Source organism: Corvus hawaiiensis, chromosome 2 (genome assembly GCF_020740725.1).
Source record: "Corvus hawaiiensis isolate bCorHaw1 chromosome 2, bCorHaw1.pri.cur, whole genome shotgun sequence".
Taxonomy (NCBI): Eukaryota; Metazoa; Chordata; class Aves; order Passeriformes; family Corvidae; genus Corvus; species Corvus hawaiiensis.
The window spans coordinates 61,963,813-61,987,278 of record NC_063214.1 but is presented as its reverse complement, the minus strand read 5'-3'; the positions used below and the strand labels follow the sequence as shown (position 1 = coordinate 61,987,278).

Here is a 23,466-nt window from a genome sequence, read left to right as displayed (position 1 = left end):
AGAGGAACTGCTCTTCCCTGAAGCCCTGATCAAGAGAAAGTAGCAGCAGCCACTTACCCTTTAGCACACAAAAAGCCTTCTGCCCATGATAAGCAGCTGCAGCTTGGGAGATGACTTAAAAAGAAAAACTTGAGGTTTTAAGTTTTTAAGGCTGGATGTCTCAACAGGGTCTGGTGCAAAAGAAAGAAGGGCAGAAAAGAGATAAGGAAAGGGAGGGTCATGTTCTATGAGTTGCAAGCAGAGCCCTAGGATCTGAAAATAAAAGTCATGATGATAAAAAGAAAGATGCAAATACATTTAAGATTTTTTCAGAAAAAAAATTCTATTACTAACTCAAATCATTTTTTCCAAGTAGTTCCTCTGTAATTTTATCTGTCATTTTTCAACATGTAACAATGCATCAAATAAATCTCCCAAATCCTTGCAAAACTTGTTGCTTTTAGGAAGAAAAAAAAGCAAAACGTAAATTGAAAAGATAGTGACAACACATTGTACTGTAAGATGTAGAAGTAAAATATGTGTGAACACCGGCAAGGCTGAAGACAAGAGACAGCCTCGCCTAAAACATGACCATTTACTTAATGGTTGCCTCCCTCTCTCCCTCCCCTGCAACTGATCACAGCACTGAAAGCAAGACTCCATTATATTTCTCAGATACAGGCTCCATACGGTAAATGAACCTGTGAAGTATTCCCCGGTGAACAACAGTTCAAGTGCCCTGTCATTTAATTTTCAGTAAGAAGATACAGAATTTGATTTCTCAAGTGAAAGATTGAAATATAGGGTCCAAAGTTATATACTCAGACAAAACTTCTAAAGAAGAACACTTTCGTTCAGCAAAGGTTTGGAAACAGTGATTCTTTTTCAATATACTGTGCTGGAGTTCAGAAGTACATAATTAGGAGAATCAAGGCAATTTTCATCCACTGAAAGTTTAAGAAGCAATTTAAAGCACCACAATTACCTCCAAGATTTTCCTCTCCCATTACAGCTACCACTAAGCCCACTTTGTAATTGCTCTGCCATGTACACCATCGCCATAACTTCAATTTCTTAATCATTTTGAGGAAAAGGTGAGTACCTGCGCGCGTAACAACTTAACTCCTTCTATTGTGAAACGACACCGTAGGGGCTGCCTTTGAATAGCTTTGTTTCGGCAGAAAGAGAACTTCAATTTAAGGTCGCGGGCGCAGAGAATGATCTATCTTTGAAATTATATTTTAAATCTGCCATTTTAAAGTCGCCACGGACCACATAGGGCAAAGAGCAATGGAGCGAAAGTGCTCAAAGCGGCAGCGCTGATAGCCAACACTTTGCCCGAATCGCCCTGGACCGTGCTCTTCTCCATGCTAGCCGAGTCCAGGTACACGCATCTTCAGATTAATAAAATTTCGTGTATTTTACAGTCCGCTGAGCGGCAGCTGGAGGGCTCAGACCGGCAGCCTGCCTGGCACCCCCTCACGCTTAAAAAAGCAACAAAAGTGTAAAACGCAGCAGAATTGCAAACCAGCTGTCACACTTGTGCAGCGCGCCGCTCAGAGAAGCACAGCCGCGGTGCCCTTTGCCCGCAGCAACAGGCTCAGCTTCAGGCAGCTCACGGCGCTGCTGCCCCGAAACGTCCCTTTACTCACGGCCCAATTTATATTTCGCTTTTCCCTGGTGCTGCGCTTTTCCTGAAGTTCCCTCTTCCCCGCAGTTTCTCCCGACGGCTGCGGAGCGCTGCCCCGGGTGCGGCCGCACGTCGAGGCAGCGGCAGCCGCCGCCCGCAGCCCGGGGCGCCGCGTCACCCCCCGCCCGCCCGGCTCTCGCTCCCCGGGCAGCACGTACCGCCCGGCCGCGGGGCCCGCGGCGCCGCCCCGGCCTCCCCGCAGCGTCGTGCAGCTAAAATGGCTCCTGTCGAGAGGGGGAAGTGGTGCCCGGGCCCCGGACGGTGACTCACCGCGGGGCCGGGCGGCTCGGCTCGGAACGGCACGACACGCCCCGGGGCGGCGGCCGGCGCTCCGCCGGGCCCGGCCCGCAGGTGGCGGCGGGGTGCGGGGGGGACGGGCTGGCGGCGGCCGCGCGACCCGCCCGGGCTCGGCTCGGCCCGGCTCCCCCGTGTGCGGAGCGCGCCCGACCGGCTCCCCGCCGCTGCCTCCGATCCTTACGAAACATCCCACCCCGCTCCCCTCCATGACTAATAATTCACAGAGTCAATTAGGTTGGAAAACACCTGTGAGATCATCGTGTCTAACCCACGACCAAACACGCCCTGTCAACTAGGCCATGGCACCAAGTGCCACCTCCAGGGACGGGTGACTCCGCCACCTCCCTAGGCAGCCCATTCCAATGTCTAACCACCCCTTCTATGATGAAATTCTTCCTAACGTCCAACCAAAACCTGCCCCGGCACAGTTTAAGACTATATTCTCTCGTCCTAAATTAAATGAACGAACACATTTCTGTGGAACATCTCATCTTTTCAACCGATATCATCTTGCTCACACCAAACTGTTTAACCCCTGAAGAAGAGCAAAACTTTGGAGAGCCCAAAATGCTTGGGGAAATTTAGTTAAAGTGCAGCATCCAATGGAGCACAGACAGCAAGCCAGTGCCAGAGCGAATCCAGTTCCCTGGATTCCCAGTAAATTTCTGATATGCTCTTCATGTTCTTTAAACAAACCCTTGTGCCTAAAAAACAACACCATGAAAGCCAACTAGCCCACAGCAGTGTAGACACTTGGGATGGGCTCTACAATTGCATAGGGCGTCCTGAAAGGCCTGACAGAAGTGCAATCTTAAAAACGTGGTGCAGAGGGTGAGAACAGAGTTAATTCTACCTTGTTTCAGTAGGAAGGGTAAGCACATGCTCTGTTTGCAGGCTGGCATGTGCACTGGTTTTCCACAAATTCCCAGAAAGGCAGAGTCCAAAGCAGTGCACTGGCCATAAGGGAAGGCATGGCACAAGAACCCAAGCCATGCGGCCAACTGAGAGGGCATAATGGCAGGGCAAGGAGTTGGGAGGTGAGCAGGAGGCAGCAGGAGCAACCTTGCAACGGGCAGGGAAGATGAGAGTAAAAAAATCCTGAAGCTACTTCTAGCAAACACATTGAGACAAATTCAAATATATTTCAGCACAACTGTCATTAATGCTCCCAGTAATAATTAAACAGTAGTCTCATAAGTTTTGCACTGAGCAAAACCCATAGTTTTATGGACATTAATATCTCCAACTACTGGTTATGCTTAATTACCAAGAAGAAAATTTTGGGGTTATTTCCAAGTAATTGAGTCCTTATGACACCTGCATGGCACTTAAAAGCAAAACTGGGTCCCAGTTTATTATTCAAAGGGCAGTTATCCACGTATGATTTTATTAGATGTAGTTTATCATCCTATTTTTGCAGCCTGCTTTAATGGAAGACCTGAAAAAAGAAGCAGCAGTACATTTTTTGAGACTTACTGATTAAAAGTATCAATTAAGTCAGTACTTAAATATCTTCACTACAGCTCTTTATCAAAATATGACTTCATTTGTATTTCTCAGTTGAAAAAAGGAGGAAAAAACACTGTGCCGTTATTTTAGTCACTATATATTTTCCACCTCTCACAACAGATGTATATTCCTTCTCTCCAACAACTTAAGTCTAATCCAATCTTACATCTAAAAGCATTTGTTTCTTGTGCTGCAAAACCCTTTGCAAATCATGGGGCACGGAGGGAAGAAATCTGACCCAGGTGCACAGCGGTTACAAGGAACTGTAACATTGGCACAGGGAGAGCACCATTTCAATAATTAAAGAAAGTCTAATAGTTATGGTTTAGAGGGGGAAGAAACAACGCATTCTTATCCAGGCAATCAACTAAATAGAAAAATCATTTTGTAGCGATGTATTAGCACAAGCTATGCAAACATTTTGCTGTTTCTAAGCTAAATCTGGAAGCAGTACTTTTTTGAAAAGCATATGTAAAATGTAAACATATTTAGCGAGAGAGAATGCAGGTGGATGTTCATCCCTGGAACTGTATCAGGTTTCTTGCTAATTATAATTTTGGCTTGAAGAAGAAGTGACCTTGCCCATTGCTGGGATGAGTATTTCCACAAACTTAGATCACCATTTGCCCAAAAGACATAGCTAGACACTGACCAACAGCACAGCTTAAGCCAATTTAAACAGCTTTAGCCCTCCACTCTATCCCAGCCTCATATTCCTTGCACTGAGCTACTCCCCCCACTGTTTCCCAGAGCAAATATTTGTGCAGCCGCACAGCGAGGCAGAGGGTGGAGTCCACAAGCAGAAAACTTAAGGCTGCACAAATAAATAAATAAACAATGCATAACACAATTTTCACATTGCTGTTGGCCCCAGCTCCCAGAGAAACACATGCCAAATCGTGCTCCAAGGGGAGCAGTGCAGCCAAGCGGGCTTGGGGTGGCAGAGACCTGGATGTGGCTCTCACTTCTGCTGGCCTCAAGAGCGACCCCAAGCAAGCTGCTTCTCTTTTCACTCTGGTAATTGCCTGCCTCCTTTGCAACTGGCTTTGAAAGCTACAGGTCTGCAAGGGCAGGATGGGACGGGCTACCAGGAGGCACAGGAGCAGACCAAAGCAGCTCTCCTGCACAGGGGGCACCATGAAACTCAGAAGCCATGTGAGGACAGACCAGAATGATGTGTTCTGGAGGTATCCTGCCCCACCTGACAGACATACTACTTAGCCTCATAAAAACAAGCCAAAAGGAAAGTTTGTGACTGTGTTCAGCTTTCATTTTTGGATGGGGCTTGGGGAGGAGAAAATACTGTTTTTGTGAAGAAATGGGAGCAAAAAATTTAGATCTAGAAGTTCTTAGTTTTTTATTTTTCTGCTATATTATACACAAGTTCACCACATGAGAAACCCTAGCAAGCCCCCATTTATGTGATACCCTGCATTCCTAAAGCAGCTCAAGATGCTGTAACTCCACTATTGCAAGAGGAGATCCCACCACCCTGCTCTCAGCTCAGGCTCATACAATCCCCTCATACAGCCTTGGAGCTTCATCAAACTCTGTCTCTAGACTGGATAAAAGTCTGATTTAAGAAGCTTCTGGTTTGCATTTGTTTTTGTAGGATCCCAGTATCTCAAGCTTTGCAAAATATTTCATCTCAGGCATCCCTGGAAGGGGAGGAAAAATTGTAACAATCCCATTCACAAGCACGGCCCAAAAGAACACCTGAGCAATGGATATGCCCAAGATCACACTGTCTGTGTATGGAAGGACAACACATGAACTAGCTTTTACCCAAGTCTTAACACCCAAACTCCTTCCCCTTCTCCTTGTGTACAACACCAAGGAACACTAGTAGCAGTGCTATCACATTTTAATCCAATAAATATGATATACATCTCCATGGTGTTGGCGTTACTGTCCTGGTACTTTGGGTTTGGGGGCTGGCACCTCCCGTGGGAGTAGATACACAGACTGACACTGCTGTGGGTTTTTAGTGCTGCCAGATGCACAATGACCTAAATATTTACACATGGAAAAATTGCATCAGGAGATTATAAGGTAACTTACTCCTACGCCCAAAGGAAGTCTCTGCTGGGACTTCAGTTTCAGAAAAATTCTTACCATTGTGTTATTTAAAAACTTTATCACAAATTCAGACAATACACTTCTGATATTTTTAAGACAACTGTTTGCCATCTACAAACTTGCATTTTCAGAGATTTCAATAGAAAAGCATCTCAGAGAAGAAATGTGGATGACACCTGGAGAGCAGCCTATGCAGCTATCAGTTCTTAATTTGCAATCTAAAGGTACGCTTCAGTGATATTTTAGTGCACACTGTGAAAGCAGAGCACAATGAATTTGAGAAAAAACAGTCTACTTTTATTTACACTGTGCTGGTCTTCTGAACTTTAGTTGAATTGCAGGAAAGGAAAAGCTGGTAGTAAACAAAGTGCATATAAAAACGCCACTATACTTTTCAAAAGTTGAGAGGGAAGGTATCCTGGCCATCCTGTGTTTAAATGGAATCTTTCAGATGGTAAATGTCATCTTTCAAAATACATAAGGAAGCATTTCTCAAGTCTATGGTCACATATGTCTCCAGAAATGATGCCTTGATAGCAGAAGGGCAGGAGAGGTGTCTGAAATTAAATGCATTCACAACCAAGCACCAGGCAGCTTTAACCTCATCCATTTTATGCTTCCAACTTTGCCTCCAGTGTTTCCTATTGAAGGCAGATGTGGCAAAGATGCTGCCTTAGCCAGCAGCACAGCACCATCCCACACAGCTACAAACCCCTGACCTTGTATAGCCTTGCACAAACTCTTCTTGGATCACCTCTAAGGTATTCCTAGGTCACATCCCAGCAATGGCAAGCCTTTAGGAAAATCTACTTTTCCTCACTCTTTCAAGTTTCTTCCTTCCTCCTTTTGTTATAGGTTTGCCTCTGCTGAGAAGTAATGCTTCTCAATATTTCTGAGAATGGTTTAAAATCTCAGTATATTCTCCTTTCTACTGACAAGCAAACTGTGAAGGAAAAGAATCACAAAAATCCAGGTAGTAGATACAGCTCTGACACAGGATAATCTCTGATTCACTCTCAGCCAGAAACTACAGGTTCCAGCTTCTCCCTGGCACTTCTTTACCAACCCCAACCACACTTTTCCCTACCCATCGTCTCCTTGCACTGTTTCTGGTCCATGTGGTACCCATCAAACCTTCCACTGATCCGATTAAATGCCTTACTGTGGCAGAAAGCTGACTGGGGTGGATGGGGAACACTGGCTGCTCTTGAATCAGCTCCGACTGTGATGAGCACTGCCAGCAAAGGACATCAAACCTCCCTCTGACATCAGACTACTACACTTGGGCCAGCACTCAGGTAAATTTTTCACCCTAAGATTCACATGATTGCATAACAGTCACCAAAAAAAAAAAAAAAAAAAAGAAAAAGATACATTACTTGGGAAATGTTACAGGCAGAGAGGAGGGACAGAGGTAATGCTTAACCCATGACTTTCTGACCTGAGCTAGCTCTTGCTCTGTCCTCGCACTGCACGTTCCTTGCCTGTTTGTTTCAGAAAGTGCACTGAAATTTATTTAACATCCTATAAATACCCCTGTCAGTAGGTGTGACAGAAGTCACACTTGTAAACCCACAGCTCGAAGGCAAGTCACACAAAGAAATGAAAATACAGACAGGACAAATTTATACCCCATACTACTTCTCTCAGTGAGCTTTAGACCCCACAAAAATCATGAAACAAAAAGAGTTAAACTATGATCTGCCAATGTTTGCAAAATACATGCAATGTTACCAAGTTTTCCCAGGTGAAAAATGAGAAATCATCATGCCTCACCTAGTGTTATTGGTAAGTACACTCAGACAGGCAGTTAAAGCTCTAGCATCCTAAAATCCAACTCACTTATAATTTGCTAATTTCTAGTTCTTCATTCAGAGTCACAAAACTGATCCAAAAAGGCCAACTTTCCTTACACCTTTGAATGCCATGCAGACACTGTTCCAGCACACACCCTATAAGAAACTAGAAGGCAACTAATCAGAAGGAAATGTACGGAAGAATGCATTTTATACCAAAAAAGAAGTAACTCTATCTGGATTTACTTTTTTTTTCCAATCTAGAAGAGCTCACTGTTTGAAAAGGCACAACCTGTTTCTGAAACAAGGCAGAAAATAGTATAATTGTAATTAAGGCCCAAGTACAGCTTTGCATTATAAAGGCAACACTATTTTATATACAGAACACCTCACTACAACATACTTGTAACAAACAAAGCCAAAATTAACTCATTTTTGTATGGTAATAATTATTGAATATCCCAAGAGAACCAGCAAGGGCATAGCAATATCACGTCTTTATTCCAAATTCTCACACAGTATGTGTATCAACCCTGAAAATTCCTTTAACATATTCTTTAATAAAATACAAGTCTGTACAATCCTGACTGCAGTAAGATTATGCTAAATGCTTAGCTGGAAATGATCACTTGTGTATACAGCTGGTTTGAAAGACAAGTATTAGGTTGCCTATCTATCTCTACAGATTTGCACTCAAAGCTTTTAAGCAAATACAGATTTCCCACTATTGTGCAAGAAAGATACAAAGGTGAAGGGGTACAAGACATGACGTAAAATTTATAAATACTGATAAAATTCAAAAACATATGAATGAAAGAAAAGTTTAGACTTTCCAACAATAAGAACCAATATTTCCAGAAAGAAAGTCAGTTTGGATTCTTGAAGTAGAACAGCACACCCAACATCATCCCACAAGCTTCAGATCCTTCAATATTGTAGTCATTCAGAGCTATGCTGCAATAACAGGATGGTTGTATTTGCTCTGGAATCCTTGCAAGGATAGTTTTTGAAGAATACTGGCTTAATCTGAAACCATTAGAGACGTTACTACACCAGTAGTGGTAAACTTAGTCTTTGCTCTTTTCCTTTCTTACACACACAAAAACACAAAATCCAGAACTATTTGTAAACATGTTGTTCTGTAGTTTTTCTTCTTGATGTCGGAATGTTGCAATCCCTGATACAAGAAAGAAAACAAATCAGGGACATGAATGAACAGAAATATATACCAAGTGAAACTATGTTGCAAATATATCCAGAAGGAACATAAAACCGAGGACTGGCTGAATTTTATACAGTCCAACAGCTGTTTTCTTAACTGGGACACTTTGTAGTTGGCTGAGGAATCCTCATTAAAAAGCTGTAACTGTATTTTTTTCCTCTGCTCATTCTGTGAGTCACTCATTACATTTTTGGATGTTGCAACACATTCATGAATAATAAACACATACTGGGAAGAAGAAAAAAAAACCAAAACAGTGTTCACAGTGGATTTTTTGATGTCCATGTTTATCAGTATAAAAATCAAGAATGAAGCTGAGATTTTTAGAAGTTTCTATGCAAGGAATGCTATTAATCACAGACAAAGTATTTGGTACACCCAAAGACAAGCGCACAGATACGCGCCAAAGTTACAGCACGGCGGTGTCAGTATTGCTGTTATGGTTTGGCCTTTTTACAGGGCGGGAACAGAGGGGGAGGGATCATCATGTTCCCCATCAAACCCTCTCCTGAGGGAGAACAGCTAGGCACCGCCCTTAGCTAGACAGTTCTGGACCCAAAGCTGCACTTCTGCAGCTGCCTCTTTTTTTTTTTTTTTTTTTAATTAATTTTCTTTTAAAGACCAGAGAGTTAGGTTGCAGAGGCTGTGCAGTCCCAGAAAGCCATCCGCGCTACAGGAAATTACTGTTGATGTCTTAAAGAAGTACCAGGGAATTATTTATCCACGTTTGTGTTTTAGACAATAACAAAAAGAGCATCCAACAGATGCACATGTCAGGGTGGTTGCTGCAAGTTTTTCTACTGCTCCAGTCAGATGAAAAAGTGTTTATTTCTATTCCAATTTCTTTTATCCTTTCAATCCTGCTGCCTTATGCAGGCCACACTGGCTACCTCAAACACTTATGCTGACTCCCTGTAAGGATGCAGACCAAATTCATGGAATTAAAGGAAATCCAGATAAACATAATTTTTAGAAAAATGTTGAGCTAGAGTTCCACAAATATTTCAGATGCTTACAGGAATACAAGCGGGTATTTCGGCACTGCTCAGGATGTGAACACAAAGGAAAGGAAAGTGTGTTTATTACTGCTCTTCCAGCTGCTCTAATTAATGGAGAAGGATAAACGTGGTAACTTGGAGAGACAGGAGACAGAAAATAAATTGTGAAAAAAAGTAAGCTCATGTGAATTAATCAATTTTCCATTGCAACTCACTCAGGCAGAGACCTGGCTATTAAAGAACAGTTAGCTAGAAACGCAACCCAGTTACTTGCTTGTTCAGGAAATAATATTTTTAGTAGCAGGTTTACCTATCCAAATACATGCTACATTAACCAATTGGTGAATACATAAATCATGGAGAAGAGAGGAAAAAAGATAAAGACTGAAGGACACAAAAAGGAGGGGTGTTGACCGCTGCTGGGAAGGGGAACTGCCTGCTGGAAGGCCAACATTTTTATCTCTCAGCTACATTTCAAGTTGCAAAAACAACAGCTTCCATCTCTACGTTCATCTTCAGCCAGGCAAGCAGTCCTACCAGCAAATCCTACCTGTGGATCACTCCAAGAAACGAAACCATTGCCTCTACTATTGTCACTTGCCCATAAAAGCAAGGTACAGCAGTTGGACATATCCTAAACAGGCACAGAGGTTCAGTTCCGAAGAGACTTGCTGCTACTGTGATGTGTTTTCCAAAATCCTCCCAGGAATCATATTTCTTGGTTCTGTGGTCTAGGGAGCCCTGAAACCAAAACTGGGAACCAGAGGCTAAGAGAACAAGAAGACATTATGGCAGGCACAGTTTCGCACATGTGATTTTCCTCCTGCTTTCCTAACAGAGGTCATTTTGTTATTAATGGAAGCAGCTCAATATTCTCCCCAAATAACCTGTCATAAAGACTCAGTATTCTCAATGCTACATTCAAAGTACTAGGTATCATTTATGTTTATTATTTCAGTCTAATATTATCTCTTTAGCATTTCGATATAGATGTTTAATCTTATAATCCATTTTGTCCTGCATTTATTGAGGGGCCATCAGCTTTAAAGATGTGTGCTCTGAAAAACACCTCACTAAATTGAGTGATTTCAACTCTCTCCACCATCAAGGAACATATACCTAATTTGAAGGAGTGCTCGCATTCTAGGATGGTAGCCTAAATTCAGAGTGTTTCATCCACTGCTTCTCTGTAACTAATTTTATTTCTTGAGCTTTTCCTTTTAATGCTCCCCATTTTTAGCAAGACTCATTAGAAATGTTTTCCAGCTTTGCATAACAGACAAAAATATACCACTTGTGACTAAGATCACAGAAATCTTCCTGTGTGAGTAACTGAAGAGCAACATCAAACTAATTTAATTTTAATACTCAGAATAACAATAATTAAAACAACCTTTTTTAAGACACTAGTCAATGATCTCACTGAGGAAGGGGAAAAAGAAAACAAAATTACTTTTGGGGGGTTTTTTTCATTAATTGCTCTCATCCTCAGGCCTCTTGGTTTTATGATATGAACCTTTGCTGCTTTGCATAAGCTAGGAGCAGCTTACTTCCTGCTACTCAGTTTTATGAGAAAATGAACTCCCCTACCCTAAACAAGCACCCTTTAATTCTTTTATTGCTAATCCTTACTTGTATGCAGCAGGCTGCTACTTTCCCAGAAGATCCTAAATAATCTATCTCAGGGTTCTGGTTCCAGGTGATTGTAACAGTGTTAGGTGCATTATTTCTACTTAACTTTCTGAAAATATACCAATTTTCCTTAATAGACTAAAATATACTAAATTTCCTCTTTCTAGTCAATATATAACATTATCCAGTGAATGTTTTCAAAGTTACTCAAGTATATTATTCATGCACCATTCCAACAAAAGTCAGATTTGGAGGTACAGATTTACAGGATTTACAGAACAAAATTATACAACACATTGGAAAATTCACCACAGAGCAAACAGGAAAAATGCTACTTGCATCATCAGAAAATGCAGATTTGCATTTTTGTGGTGAAATGGCAGCTGGATACCATATAGGGAGAAAACAGAGGAGAGAGCACTTTACTTTGGGTACAAATCGACAGGTACAATACCCAGGGAACAATTCATGCTTATAGGCAGAAAGGAGCAAGCTGAATATCTGATCTGAGGATCTGCAGGTCAGAGTTAATGCAGCAAAAAGCTGTTAATCCACATAGAGAAAGCAAAACAGAGGAATGGGGGAAACAGCATATAATCATTTAGTAGTTGTGTTGGCCCATTTTCAGTTTAAAACCATTGCCTCTTGTCACTATCTGACAGTATAAAAAGTCCCTTTCCCTCCTTTCTGTAAGTCACAACAAGGTCTCCTTGGAGCCTTCTCTTTTCCAGGCTCTCTCAGCCTGACTTTGCAGAAGAGGCGCTCTAGCCACCTGATCACCTTCATGGCCCTCCTCTGGAGCTGCTCCAACAGGTCCATGCCTTTTTTTTTGCTGAGGACGCCAGAGCTGGATGCAGAACTGCAGCTGGGGTCTCCAGAGGGGAAGAATCACCTCCCTCACCCTGCTGGCCACACTGGTTTTGCTGCAGCCCAGGATTCCATCAGCCTTCCGGGCTGCAAATGCATACTTGTAGGCTCATGTCCAGCTTCTCATCCACAAGAACCCCCAAGTCCTTCTCCACTGGACTACTGTCGTTTTGTTTTGTTACAAAGCTCCTCTCTTGACACGCCATCAACATCACAGAATAGTTTGAGTTGGAAGGGACCTTCAAAGATCATCTAGTCCACCCTGTTCACCATGGATAGGGACTTCTTACACTAGATCAGGTTGCTCAAAGCCCCACCCAACCTGACTTTGAACACCTGTTCATCCAGACCATCTCTCTGACTCTGAGCAGAGCAGAAATACACTTTTGCTAGCTGTGCAAGCAAAGCCCCAAAAAGATATCTCCTTGTCATCCATTTATTTTCACTTTTATTAAACACCAAAAGTACAAACAGTTGAAATCCTCTGGGAAAAAATAAGAGCAAATATCACTACTGAGATAAAACAAAGCTGGGGGCAGGCTGCTAATTCATACACTCTTTCTCCACATCCTTGATATGGCTTTATTGACTCACTTTCCCCATTACTTTCCCCTTGGATCTGATCACTGGCACTAATCCCAAGGTAACAACCACACCTGACTCCCCAGAGAGTTGCTCGGGGCTTTCTGTACCTTCCTTCTCATTTGTAAAGCACTGCAAAGTAAGTCTACAAGGAATTGGAAGATCTTGAGTTTGAACTCTTGGTCATATCCAACTGGGAAAGTTCTGGTGCTTCACTGATGGCTACCATTCACTTAGAAAATCTGATAATAAATTAGGTGAAAAAACTGCTTGTCCACACTTCATGCGCTTAGCCTCCTCATCAAAAACTACATCACACTAACACAATGTTCAGGAGAAAAGGGGAAAGAAATTTAAACTGTAATTACAGGTGACTGGTCTTCAATGTTATTTGGTAGCAGCATTCAGATTTGAGTCCATTTTTCTCATATTTAGCAAAAGGTAACACTTGGTTCTTAAAAAGGACACCAAAAAATCCTTCAGTAAACAAATATCCACACACTAAACTGGATGAGAGGGATGTAAATGTCTCACTATGGGTAATGAATTAAACTCAACATTCTTCTGCAAGCACTGATCTAGCTCCCACTTATTCAATAGGAGTTTAAATTATCACTTTACCACTTTACCAATGGGACTATTCAATTTCTTCTGCATCTCATTTCCCTGGCTCATATCCTTACAGTTAGAAGGAGAAAGCTAGTTTGGATTGCCTTTTTCTACTTCCTTCCCTTTCTCATTTGTTTTACCTTATTTTCTTTCATTCCCAGCCCTATTCCCTATTCTTCAGGCATATAAATGAACATTCAAGATACATTTTATAACAAAGATGATAAAATTTGATTGTGGTGGCTCTCCAGAGCAAAAGCATGGGGACATCTGGTTTAAGCCACCCAAGCTCTGATCATGTTCCAGTGAGAATCCATATACAATTGTCATTTCCTCCCTGCTTATCTGGAGATGGTAAGTAATATTTTTCTGGCAGATGAAACCAGTAATCCCAAAAAAGGGATTCTTCCCCAGAACGGTGAAAAGGAAAAACAAAAGCCTTCAGAATTTTTATTTTTACGTGTCTCCAGTTCAGTAACAAACTGAAAGCCGCGGTTTAAAAATGAAACTAGGTAAGAAAGAGGGAGCACACAAACAACAAAGTACCAGGGACAGTGTTCATAATGCCACCTTCTCATATCTGTCCTCCAACTTCTTTAACACAGTATCCAAATTCAGTGGCTTCCCTAATACTTCCCATTTAGGATAGGTTTCTCTGCTCAATCAGTCATCCTGCAAATGTGAACACAGTGCTATGCAAAAGAACCACAACTACGCATTTTCTCCCTTAAACCACACCTGCACAAATACTTCTGCCTATTGAAACACCTATAGCATGACTACTGCTCAGTCTGATAATAACACATACAGAATGGAAACTTGTTTCTGAACATACATGTTCCATCTCCAAAAAAAAGAAGAAGAGATTTGATATGGTTATCCACCACATCATAAACCAGAAACTCCAACAAACTAGTGTCTAACTACATTTAATGTTGCTACATGTCTTGATGTCAATCTGAAACAAGGAAAGTGTGAATGCATGTGACCTAGAGGATTAAAGAATTAAAAATATAAGTAATATTCTTGACAGGTGTTGATGCAAAGACATGAGACCTGAAACCTAGTCTGAATCTTAAAGTATGTGAAGAAGTACACAGTATTTTGCAGTAATTCTCCACAGTAAAGGCATTCTCTCTATAAATACTTTTTTTTTTCCTTCAGGAAAACATGAAATTAGTAGTTTTCTTTGACTAGTGTGTACAGATTTGGGAAAAGAAGAAAAAACCCCACCTACCTGGTAAACACAGTGAGAGGGCTTGTACAGTAACAGCCTCATGTATGATTTGATCTTTCAGCTGCTAGCCACACAGCAACGATAAAACAGAGACTACGAACCGCCATTTCTGATGCAGCTTTTATTTCAGAGGGACAAAACACAGTATCTACAAAGGTTAACACAACGATTTTCTCACAGAAAACACACAAAGACCTTTTATGCCAACAACATCCTGAAAACATGTTGTCCTGAAAATCTGTTCTGTCTGGCCTCAGCTTTAGACTGCCCTAAAATGTACATCCAGAGGCAAAGCAAGCAGCTACATCAGACATTTGGTAATGTGCTTGCAATAATTCACCTCAAATGAGGTACACAATGATCGATCACCTCCTCCCCTCCCAAAAGAGTACAATAATGATAAAAGCATACCAGCAAACTTAAGGACATGAAGACAATTTAACATCAATAGATGCGTCCTGGAAAATTTTCATAAACGGTCATTCGCAAAGAATATAAAAGTGTATTTCTGTCTCTCACCATCATGGCTGTAGTATACTTATGGTCAGAAACCAGCTCGTTCATTCATTAAAATATTGCACCTGTAATGGTTGCCAAGTTTTACTACATGATAATATTAACATTTGAAAACTGAATTTGAAAAACTCTTAGTAATCTTTTTAACCAAATCTGTTAACCCACAAAATTGGGTCAACTAAGAAAATCTGAAAACAAACCCCCAAGGTTTGTTTTAAATGGCTTATGATGAAGGTTTCATTTAAAAAGGCATCCAGTGAAAGACAGCTGCACAGAGCACATGGAAATTCAAACACAAAGGAAAAGAACTCAGCTCTACTTCAGTGGAGGTAATCAGGTGCTAAGGGATCTATTCTCTGCACAAAATTACATGGGTATAATTCCCCTCTACCAGAGGGAAACATAAAAGTAAAATGCTAGCACAGGTCTGCCAGCACAAGGTTGGAGAAAGGTTTACAGTTCCAGATTCTGCAGACGCATCTCATTTCCAATATCTCAACTAACACACCACTGATTTCCTTAACCCTTCCCCCAGCAGTTTCTCAGCACAGTTACCAGAACCTGCCTCAGCTTTGCCACCTAAGCTCCCCAGTCCATTTTGAGTGAAATAAATCTACTGTTTTAACCAGATAAATTAAGCAAAACAATTCTGGCAGAAACAGAAGGATTCCTGTGTTCAGCTGGCAGGTCAGGGGTAGCAAATGCAAGCAGAAGATGAGTGACAAGCTGCTGGGAGGGGCGGTGACTGATGCAGAAGACAAGCAGACATCAGAGCTATGGACTATGCTCTAGAGAGTCATTGTTCATTACACAGCACATTATTATCACAACGTAACTGGATGTTGGATTCAGCAATGACAAAGTTGGATCAGTCAGTGTTCCTATGGCAGTACATGAACACTAAGTACTGTCACCATCCTTTTCTGACTAGTCTTGCTGTCCTCTTGCCCACAATACCAACACCACTTCCCTTGTCATTTATCTTAAAAAATACCAAATCCCATGACACTGGATGGCATAACCTCGTCACCTCTGACTGGTGACAAAGTCCACCCTCAGTTTCCCTTAAAACAAACATATCTGCTGTAATTCTCTTGATCAACAGTGCACCTTAAAAACAACAGACCTTGAACTTCCCCTCCTAACGGAATGAAAGAGCAGAGAACAGAAACCAGAATGCTGTTCAACACCCCCTTGCCTGAAAAAGGTCTTTGAAGGTCTGCAGCAAGTTGCAGAATCCTACAGCTTTTCCACCAACAGTTCTACTGGTCCACCACCAGCTCATGCCCCTTCCCCGAAGAGCCCAAACACACCCCAGAATTGTCCAATGCAGACTAATGTGCAAGCTGCTGGAAATGGCACAGTGGCAGTGCTTCTCTGGGCAGCAGCAGATGCTAAAACAGAAGCTGCAGCAGCAGATACCGTGTGAGCAACCTTCTGCCAGGACTTGGAGAGTGCTTGGCTTCCTACCTGAATATATGGCACGCAAATGAGTCACAGAACAAGGTCAAGCAAGCTGAAACACCTCATTAAATTTTTTTGATGCCTGCATCGCCAGGAACTCCAGACAATGTAACTGCTTAATGTCACTATTGTATTCATGGAGGAAAAAGACCAGGATATCCACTACCTAAAGTATACAAGTGCGTTTTAGTACTAGGTTTTAACAAGAAAAAAAGATTTCTGTACACTCATACAAATAAAAGAAGGAAGTTAAATTCTGGAGAGTGGGCAAAATTACATCTTCACTGGCCACAGGTGTGCTGGATTAGGGACCAAATGGGAAGTTTGCACAGCAGGTACAGAGTAATGCATTCCATAAAAACACCTAACTCTTGACTATTCTGATTATAGTGACACTTGGCTGTGGTGAGGTGGAAAAATGAAACCTGACAGATAACACAGTCCTACTACTATTTCCAGCATTTGTTAATTCAGTTGTTTGGGTGCATAATTATCCTACACACATAAATTTGTGCTGTTAAGCACATGAACAGTCAGCTATATAGCTCAACTATTTAACAGTATTATGTTCAAATTTGATACACCTCTGAGATGGACACTTACCAATTTTGACAAATTTAATCTCAGCCTCAAACATTGTTTCACCTCACAACCAGGAAGGGAATGAGATTCACTAAATATTACAAACACAGTAAAAGATGTCACAAAGTGGCAAACTACAACCCATGACTGCACTTTCAAAACAGACACAATGCAGCAATATTCATTATCATTTTATATTAACACAAGTTTTATCCAAGTACTGAAACAGCAAAATAGAATTCCAGATTTATTGTCTGATTCTGCCATTTTCTGAGACAAAATTAAATAGCCTAACTGGAGCTCTTGAAAACTGAAAACATCTGATTTATACTTTTGTTATTAAGTTGGCTCATGCAAGTCCTAGAAATCAATAGTGCATTATTATTAACTCCAATGAACGCAGCAACAGGCATATAGGCCAAACCCTAGAAGGCTGTACTGTCATTATTTTCTCAAACATGACATCTCAATAGGGCAGATGAGGAAAATGTATTTAAAAATCATATTTGAGAGGAGTGCTTGAGTATTTCCAAGTCAGTGGAAACACTCATATATACATGCTTTCAAGTCTAAAGACAGTGACTTACAAGAACTTGGTCTCCTCAAGTTTCAGTTGTTCTCAACAAGAAAATTTCCAGTAAACTCATCCTATATGGAAAGTGTTTTATCACCTTAAAACATTCACAGGATACCTTAAAGTGTGAATGAAAAAGCCAAACCAAACCACTGAGTGAAAGATTGAACATCAGACTTTTGATACCATATATGCTAGAGTACATGCAGTAAAATTAAGATTTTCACAGAGAGAAATAGTTCAACACTTTAGAGTATATTTGTCCTAGTTCAGCTGCCAGAGGAAAAAAAGTGTCCGGTTATTATATCAAAAAGAATGGACTATGGAATTATAAAGCATCATCTCACAGCTATCTAGGCTCAAGTTCAATTCCCAGGCCAAATTAAACCTTCAGGTTTATTGTGAAGCTGCCTGAAAAGGAGCATTGCAGGTAATGCTTCAACTTGATTCAGGCAGTCAGTCGTGTTTCAGGTTACAAAATGATTTCACCGACATAACCTATGTTGTTTTAGTCACTGCCAGGGGTGCTGTGCTGCCAGGCCGTGTGCCCATTCCCTGCAGCAGATGTGGCTGCAGGAAAGGAATGCCCAAAGGACAGAGAGATGGTTAAGGGGAGAGCACTGAGCAGCTGACTTCTGAACAGTGAGCGATGTCCTTGCCTATCTAAAGGCAGGAAAATTTTTTTCATCCCTGAATATAACTGACAGTATCCTGAACAAAGAAAGATGATACACCAACCTGGGAATAGGAGGGGACTCTGTAAAGTGAGGACCTGATATCCTGTCACCAGCTGCCACCAGATGTTGATGCTATAGAGGAAAGTACACAATAATTATTCACACTCCCAGAAGTCAAATTAGGTGCCAAGAAAAAATGGTCCTCCTGACCCAAGAGAAAACCAGCCAAGTTCTGAAGTATGGCATTCTACTGTAATCTTGTCAAGGTAGCAACATGTGCTACAACACATGGAAAGCACGGCAAGTAATCTTGTTTTTTCAATCTAGGGAAAAATGCAGGTGAATGGAGTACAGTCCTTCCCCCTTCTACACACACTGGAAACATCCTCCACCAAAGCAAGTGAAAGCACATCTTTCAAAAGGAAACCCCATCCCACTTTAAACACTCCCAGCAACTGCAAATCCACTACAATCCTTTAATGCCCTAGTTGCTACTTATTATTTCAAAGTACAATATGCCTAACTTCACCTCTGACACTGGATGGTCAAGTAAATATCATGTATTTTCCTTACACACATGTATGATACATATGGGCATCATTTCCTCTCTCAGATGTACAATCTGCGATTGTGACACCTGGTCTCCATACCCTGGATCACTTTTGTCACTGTGCTCTAATTAATATTTCACATCCTTCCTCACGTGTGAGCAGCAAAACCAGACATGGAATTCCTGTGATCTTACTAATGCCACGTACTTTCCTATTTCTGTGCAGTATTTATATTGCTACACAGCCAAAGACCACACTTCAGTCGCAGCACTGCAATGAAAACTCCCGTTGAGATGATTCTCTGCACAAATTCTTAAGCCTTCTTTCAATAAATTACCAGTTTGAGGACAGTCTCCTATCCTGCTGGTGTAACCCCAATCTCGATTCTTTTGTATGTGGCTGCATGAAAAATGCCTTCTGATGAATGCTGATAATTTAAAAATTATTTAGAGTATGGTGTACTAGTAACTTGTTCCACACGTGCACAAACCTGCACATGACATGCTGGTAATGATGAAGTATCATCACAAAAGCTGTGAATACATTGATATTAACCAGCCTTACATCAAGATCCAGCCCCCAGGGAACCTCATAAGAAACAGATGCACTCCCATAGAAGAAAGGCATGCCTAAGTTTCTCTCTAAACTAAGAAAGATTTATGAAGCAACTTTGCCAATGTTTGTGGTATTTATTCCACAGTGACTCCATGGCACAATTGTTTTAAACTCACACTTTACTGCAGACTTAATAGATATATCAGGGACACAATACAGGGTGAGTCTGCTACAATAGAGCAGTTGATTAATAGCTTAGGAATTTGGGAGATGTGGGTTTTTTACAATTCAAAACACTGGGAAGCAATTTGCTTTAGTTCTACTGTAAACTGGTCTTTAACAATTGTTAAGTCATTTTGAAAGATTCAGAACGAATAAGCCCTGGCTTGTCATTTATTTCAGAGGCTCCATTTTAAAGTTTTCAGATTTTCAGCCAGGAAAACAACAACGTGAGTAAGGAAAATAATTCATAGCATTAGCCAAAGATGTTCAAGTTCCATTCTCTAGCGAAAAACAACAACAACAACAACAACAACCCAACAAAAAATCAGTTAGTAGACCAGGTAATCAATCAAGTAATATTGTAATTCAGCAGCATATTTCCATGTACATAAACATATACACAGGACTGATGAAGCTTGTAGCATCGCCTATTAGGCAGCTGCTGAACATTTCCAATGCAAGATGCTGCTTCCAGCTGCTTGTAACTTGGCCAGACTTTGACTGTTTCGGTTGAAATTTTCCAAGTTGAATGTCTGCCTCAGGCTAAATTTTGTTCCATGTGCTGTAGAAGTTACCTCTGAGTGAGGGGTGCAGAAAGAGGCAGACTGGGATTAGAAGAACTTGGCCAAAATACTTGAGCTGTTTTCAGAACAAAACCAGGGAAAATGCTGTCTCCCAATGGCAATAGGTATCTGGCAAACTTGAAAGGCTGTAATGGCCTTCCATCTCCCAGTGACAGATTTGAAATCTGACATGAGGGGTGCCTTTTGCTGCCCCCATGAAAAGTCAACCTGCATTTGGTCAAATGTCCAATGCACTGTGTGCATTTTCAGTAGGTGTTTGCTAGGCCATGTCCACATTCTTCTCAGCCTCTCCTGGTGACCAGACAACACAAGGGATATGAGCAAGTACAGCAACACAGACCACAGCCACGACCTACCACCACTGGTTACCCTCAGCAGGGGACTCTGACAGCAGAGTCCCGGGTGTTACATTATGAATCTAGCTGATGAAGGATGGTGACACACATACGCTACCCTAGGCTGCCTACCTGCTTTTTGGCACTTTTCTTAAGGGAAAGAAAACCTAGGAAATTACTCACAAAATGCAGTATTAAAAACACAATAAGCAAAGCAGAATTTAGAAATTATTAGAACTAAGTGGTCTACGGTAACTAAAAATGTCTTCTAGTGCTAATATGCATCAATCTCTAATTAGATCAATCTGTATTTGCAACTGACCTGGTCACATTTTTTTCCCCACTGAAGCTTTGCTATAATTAACACACAAACTCCTCTTTCTGCCCTCGTTCTCTAGAGCATCACCACACACTTTCAAATCACAGAGAAAATAATTTCTTTTCTCTCAGGTTCTTTTATGGTTCTCATCACTACAGTAATCTGTAAGATAAAGGATACTGTTATTCACATCTTTTTAATATGAGAAACTAAGATAGATTAAAGCAAAAAACTACAGTCACTGAGTGAGCAATTCTGACACTCAAGGCTTGTATTTCTAACATGCTTAGACCTGCAAAACATCTTCGGTGTATAGAGAGCAAACAGACACACACATTCCAGATGGTTAAATTCAGCATAACTGTGAAGCAGATCCCGGGGACTCAGGCCAGGCTCCCAGAAAACCCAACAGACCACGGGCAAAAACCTTTATGTTTATGTGGAAAACAACAGCAAAGGCCGGGGCTGCAAAATCTGATTCTGCAGCTGTCTCAGCCATGAAGCTGCCTCTCCCTCTACATACAGCTGTTTGCCTCATTCATGTTACTTCTTCTCACTGCTGTCCAGCCAGAGACTGGTACACCTTGGGGGATGCGCCTCTGGTCCCGAGCTGGCCGGGAAGGATGGTGGCACATCCTGTCACGACTGACACCATCCTCGGACACAGGCCCTCGGTGGACAGATGAGCCTGGCATCCTGAGCACTTGCCTTTGCAAACTTACCGACGGGGCAGGGCTGAGCACGGGGGGAGGCGGTAAATGTATAGAATGTACAGAGATCAGCGACATCCACTGGGGGGCAGGCATGTTTCACGGGATCCAGATACGTCCGTATACAGAGGTATACAAAACGAAAGCTCCTAAATAATGGGCTTGTTCCCTGTCTCAGAGGCAGCAATTGAACGGATGTGGTTAAAAAAAAAAAAAAAAAATCAATCCCACGGACCGAAGTTAACATATTCTGCCTTGATTTTAACACCAGCTTCTTGTCCGGGATGCTGAGGCATTGGAACTGCCCTGGCACTTGGAGGTTAGAGCTGTGCGGACACATAGTGTCCCACGTCCCTTCTGTAGGTGGCTGCCCTCACTCGAGGTAGCAGGGACCTTGTAGGAGTCTTCAAAGTCTCTGCTGCACTAATTAATGACCAATGCCTGTAGAGGCCAAGCTTTTCAACTGTTCCCCAATTTAACAAACTCGGGGGAGAAGGAATTTTTTTGGACTAACAGCTGTAAATGCGTCCATGTGTGTAAGCAGCTAAGCTTTAAAGTTAAAAGAAACATAAAATGCCAGTATTTTTCGCGGATTTCCACTTAGCATCTAAGCAGAATCATTTCAAAAGTTGCTTAGATGGAGAAGAGGCCATCAACCAAATTTCAACCCGGGGCATATATTTATAGCCATGTTGCAAACTACATAAAAAGTACACTTCTAATGGAAATGCTGACAAATGCAAAACTCCTGCAGCTAGCTATGACAGTCTGACCACAAGCCCTCCTTGTGAGAGGAAAAGGCAACCTCCCCACCTCCTTTCTCAGGCAGCTCGACAGCAAGCTGGGGCGGGGGGTGCTAGCTACAGATACCACTGCCTTGTCCTTGTAAGATGGATCGAGGCAACTCTTACTCCCCGTATTTCCCACATCTTGAATGAGCCATCCCCCTGTTTTTGCCATAAACAACCGGAGGGCCTCTTACAGCCATGACTCACTCCGAAGGCTTCTCCTCCACCCCTGTGCGTGACTGTAGCAAACAGCCTGCCAGCTGCAGCCGGTGAATTAACGCGACTTTTTTCGCAGAACCGTGGGGAGATCAGTCTACACAGGGCTGGGCTGGGCGGGGGGGGGGGGGGGGGGGGGGGGGCGAGGGTGCGCTCTGGAACACCAGCCCGGGGTGACTTTTATTTGCGGGGGAAGCAGCGGAGGAGGCGATCCGGGGCCAGTGTGCCGGGGACACCCAAGTGTGACCGTGTCGTCCCCGTCCCCCGCGCCCCAGGACGGCGCCGGCCCTTGCCCCCCCTCTCCCTCGGCCCCCGCCGCCGCCGCGGCTGCCCCAAGACGGCGGGAGAGGCGGGCGGCCAGGAGGGAGAGAGAGCAGGGCAGCGGCGCCGGGGGCAGCGGGGAGAGGGAAGAGGTGAAGCCGGTACGCAGTAGGAGCCCTCCCGACACACGCGCTGCCGAACTCCCAGAAAGTTGGCAGCGGCGTCCAGCGGGACGGGGCTCCGCTGGCCGCCGCCCCAGGGCGCGCACCGCCACCCGGCCGGGGCCTGCCGCCTCCCCAGCCCCTTCGCACCCCATCACCGCCCTTCTCCCCACACCTCCCATATCCCACGGGTGCGGCGGGGCAGGGACTGCTGGGCACAGGGCGCTGCCGGCGGCGGGGCTCGAACCCGTGGCACGAGGTGGTTCTCCCCACCGCAAGGGAGGGGTGCGAGCCTCCCGGTGCCGCCGAGCGCGGGACTCGCGCGGCGGGCGGCACTCACCGAGCGGCCGCAGCTCCTTCTCCCTCTCCGGGCGCCTCCCGCTGAGCGCTCGCCTCCTCGGGAGCGAGGGAGGAGGAGCGGGTGAGAGCAGGAGGTGGAGAAGGGTGGGGAGGA

The 23,466-nt window shown here is 43.0% G+C and overlaps 1 protein-coding gene across 5 annotated transcripts in view; it reads right to left on the bottom strand.

Annotated features, from left to right (window-relative positions):
* Positions 1-23,438, bottom strand: part of ELF1 (E74 like ETS transcription factor 1) — an 89,381-nt gene extending 65,943 nt beyond the window's left edge. Inside the window, exons 1-2 of one of the 5 annotated variants that reach the window (XM_048295391.1) lie at positions 23,353-23,438; positions 18,372-18,442 (exon numbers count right to left, since the gene is read on the bottom strand). The gene's annotated coding sequence lies outside the window, so the exon portion shown is untranslated. Of the gene's footprint in view, positions 1-1,081; positions 1,183-1,631; positions 1,712-1,827; positions 1,935-18,371; positions 18,443-23,352 lie in introns of those variants that run through there. The other 4 variants (XM_048295393.1, XM_048295389.1, XM_048295395.1 and 1 more) reach the window with 4 other exon arrangements.
* Between the last annotated feature and the right edge of the window lie 28 nt (positions 23,439-23,466).